Source organism: Adiantum capillus-veneris, chromosome 6 (genome assembly GCF_014529385.1).
Source record: "Adiantum capillus-veneris isolate H3 chromosome 6, ASM1452938v2, whole genome shotgun sequence".
Lineage (NCBI taxonomy): Eukaryota > Viridiplantae > Streptophyta > Polypodiopsida > Polypodiales > Pteridaceae > Adiantum > Adiantum capillus-veneris.
In genome coordinates this window covers 64,394,649-64,399,167 of record NC_140936.1, presented here as the reverse complement: position 1 = coordinate 64,399,167, position 4,519 = coordinate 64,394,649, and positions in this window count along the sequence as shown.

Sequence of the window (4,519 nt, the reverse complement as noted above, 5' to 3'; positions counted from 1 at the left end):
GTTCTGAGCGTGTCTCCAAACCACCTGATCGTTATGTGCCATCTCTAAATTATGTCATGCTCACAGATTGCGGAGAACCATCTTGTTACAAGGAAGCATTACAAGTGGTTGACTCAAAAAAATGGCAGTTGGCCATGCAGTCAGAGATGACAGCTCTGCATAAAAACCAGACATGGAAGTTGGTTAAATTACCACAGGGAAAAAAGGCTCTACCTTGTAAATGGGTTTACAGGTATAAGATCACCGCTCATGATAGTCAGCCAAAGTACAAAGCAAGGCTTGTTGCCAAGGGCTTTAAGCAAGAAAAAGGCATTGACTTTGATGAAGTCTTCTCTCCAGTGGTCAAGATGACTACATTGAGATGCTTTCTTGCATTGGTTGCTATATTGGATTTGGTGTTGCACCAAATGGATGTCAAGACAGCATTCTTGCATGGTGATTTAGATGTGGAAATTTACATGCAGCAGCCAGAAGGGTTTGTTGAGAAAGGCATGGAACATTTGGTATGCCAGTTGTTAAAGAGTCTTTATGGCTTAAAACAATCACTGAGGGCATGGTACCATAAGTTCCACCAGTTTATGCTTTCTCAAGGCTACAAACGTAGTGAGTTCGATCACTGTCTATATACAAAGAAGGCTAAGGATGGCAGTTGGCTGATCCTTATTTTGTATGTGGATGACATGTTGATTGCTGGCAAACACTTGGAAGAAATTTCAGCTTTGAAGGCAAAGATGGCAAAATCGTTTGACATGAAAGACATGGGTGAGGCAAGTCATATACTTGGTATGCGCATTGAGAGAGACAGATCAAAGAAGTTGATTTGGTTATCTCAAACAGAGTATATTGACAAGGTTTTGCAACGTTTCAATATGGAGAAGGGAAAGGCATTGAGTGTTCCATTGCCACCATATGTGAAACTTAGCAAACAAGATTGTCCTGTGTCTGAGGAAGAAAAGGCTGAAATGGATAAGATTCCATATGCGTCTGCAGTGGGTAGTTTGATGTATGCAATGATTGCTACACGTCCGGATATTGCATTTGCAGTGGGAGTGGTTAGCAGATATATGTCAAATCCCGGCAAGAAACATTGGGAGGCAGTGAAAGGTATCATGAGATACTTAAAACATACAAAGAGTATGCGCATATGCTATGGTAGTCAGGATTTGAGTGTCAGAGGATACACTGACTCAGATTATGCAGGAGACTTGGATAAGAGGAGATCTACATCAGGCTATGTCTTTACATTGGCTGGAGGTGCCATATCATGGCGATCTTGATTACAAGATTGTGTTACACAGTCTACTACAGAAGCTGAGTATGTTGCAGCAAATGAGGCATGCAAAGAAGCTATTTGGCTTGGTAGATTGGTTGCAGACTTGGGAATCAAAGTAGATATGCCAGAGTTATATTGTGATAGTCAAAGTGCTATACAATTGGCAAAGAATCTAGTGTTCCATTCGAAGACTAAGCATATTGATGTCAAATATCACTTCATTAGGGAAGTACTTGAAGACAAGCAGATACAACTGCTAAAGATCCACACGAAGGACAATCCTGCTGATCTACTCACAAAGGGACTTCCACGAGAGGGCTTTGTGCATTGTCGTGAGTTATTGGGCATTGGATAGATGGCAGCCATGTAAATCTTTGTACATTTATGTTCATAGATTTACAGTTACTTAAAGTGCCACATTGGACTTTAAGTGGGAGGTTGTTGGGATTAAATCCCAAGTGGCCTCTTATGCGGATATGGCTGGCCGCCCGCCTAACTCACTTCCTTCTAACTCTTTGTATATACTAACTTATACTTTGTGAATACTAAGGAATTGGGAGATAACCCTTCTAACACTTCTCTGCGTACTGTACTGTGTAAGCTCACTGTGTGTGTGTGTGAGAGAGTCGACCCACGCTCCGCTCCACGACTTCACTTTGTAAGGATCTATAGAAATTGTTTGGCTAAACCTTCAACTTCTTTAGGCCAAGTTGTACTCCAATACTAAATCTGTTTGTCAAGCCGAATCTGGGAGATAATTCTTTTTATTTGAGGTTCAAACCCATGTCCAACATTCGATCCGCCTCATCAAGGACAAGATATGTACCTCTTTTTGAAGATCTCTTATCTACGGTCCCTTTGGTGCACCTCCATAGACACATGTACTCTTTATCTTCGATGAAGCCCCAAACTTTGTTGCCTCTTGTTATATTTGGATGGCCATCCCTCTAGTGGGTGCTAAGATGAGAACAATCGGACCATCACATGGTGATAGTGCAAGATGGGCATTGATATGAACAATGAATGGTAATAGGTACGCAAGTGTTTTCCGTGACCCGGTCACACTGCAAGCCCAATAGGTCCCTTCCTTTCAAAGCCATTGGCCAGCCATGTGCTTGAATTGATGTTGGTTCTTTGAAACCAGCTCTAAGTATATCTCCACATAATATATCCTCCGATTACTTTTGTGTCTACTCTTCTTCATTGGGGACTTCTTTGTTCCTGCATCAAGGTGATCAAAGTCGCATTTGCCACAGTTAGCTTTTGTGTGTTGTGTAAATCATTATATTGCTTCTACTTGATACATGACTTAATTTAAGACTGACAAACCCCAATTAATTTTCCAAGTTAGTAGCTTGCTTTAAAAGGGCCTTATCCAACATCATTCGCGATAGATGACCATCTATGAGCTATCATTGTCCATTTGTCCTCAGAACTCATATACATGATATACAAGGTATGTAAATGGCTATCATGGCTTCGGATATGAAGAATTGCATGTCTAGCTAGGGGTTGAACTTTTATCCACTTTTTTTCATTTTTGTTTTTTAACCCCTAATTGGTATTCTCTATTCATAGCCTATTGACAAAGTTTGGCTTGATTTGGACTTGTTTTTGGCTTTCTAAGCTAACTTTTTATTTTTCATTCTCAAAAATGACTGATGGGCATCTTTGGCACCTTCTAGGTGCCAAAGTTGAGATGAATTATATCATAAGCATCCTCTAAACATGTAGAACCAATGATGATGAGCAAAATTTGGCTTGATCCCTGGTTGCTCCTACAGACGTTTATCGTGATAGATCTGAATTGTCATTTTTTGCCCCTTTTTTCTTGCCAATATTGTTAGTCCCTTTTGTTTGTTAGGCTTCATTAAGTCATATACAAGATAGAAGATTTACAGTATAAAGATCTACTTCCTGTATACGGCCTTGTAGTCGTGTGACGTGTCTAATAGGCAACTTTACACTTGATGGGTGCTTTCGTTTAGTCGATCACCACCTTCCTTTGTCCTGGTAGTCCATCCTCGTGAAGTTTCATCATTTTCCTATACCTTCTTCCCTCTGAACTGCTCAAGCATCTCCTCAATCTTTTCTTCATCTGGATTATGAAAAAAATTTAAAAAGAAAATCTCAAAAAATAAATAGATTAAAAAAAAATGAACTCAACAAAAAGAAAAAATCATTTGAACAACATTCTAAATGCTATGTACATTGTACACATGTCCCTAGGGGTTCATGTAACACTATTGTGAGGGCATATACTCTAAATTTTGTCAAAATATTATCACAATCAAATGCAAAAATTTAATGCAGCTCACAAAACATTGCCCTCTAATATTCATAATATTAGGTCCGCATTTAGAATTCCTACCCCCCTCCTATTTGGAGTCCTCCTCGACAACAGGGTATCGTCAAGGGTATGTATTGTGCTTGGGCAATCAAAGAATGTGACAATGCAGGCCTTGTGATGTAGCCCTGTTATGCATACATAGTCAATGCATGGAAGAAATTTATGATGTGCAGGATGTGGGTATAAGCAATTTTCTTATTGGCATTTGCTGGCGAGGCTTCCTATTCTAAGCAATGTTATGGTCTTTGTAGCTCTTGTGCCGTTTGCTTTATTGTATTGAAGGTTGTAGAGAGATTTGGACTTCCTCTTTGGTTGCCTCTGTTTATTTTTCTTCCAAAATTTTCCTCTGCATTCACTTCATCTCTTGATCTATAAGCCTTGTACAACATGCAGTGGTGAGGTGAGTGACTTGCTCTCTTCTAGATGTACTGTAACCATAGGAGCAATTATAAGAATTCAAGCGGCGGTGCAGTGATAGTAGTTTTATTGGTTTCCTTTGGGACCCACTTCTTTGTTATTATTGGCTGTTTTGTTGATGATGCTTTTTTGGGAACCCATACTTGTCCCTGCTTGGTTTGTGTTTGAAGAGACTTCTTTGGGATCCACCTTGTCTTTGTGTGAGTCAGCAGTGGTCTTTGCTTCATCCCTTGTACGCTTGGTTGGGGACGGATTCAAAAGTTGGGAGTTGATAGTTTAACCATTTCGGAATCCAAATAAACTCCTGACCTCTTTGTGCTTGAATCAACTTCTTTGGAACCCAAATTTGAGTTGTGAAAGCTTGCAACTTTGTGATTTTCTTAGCTGTTCGTGCAGATTTTTGACTATTTTCCTTTTGGTGTTAGATCTTGCGAGTTTTCATCAAAGATGTTCATCTTCTTGATCCATGCCTACTTTTG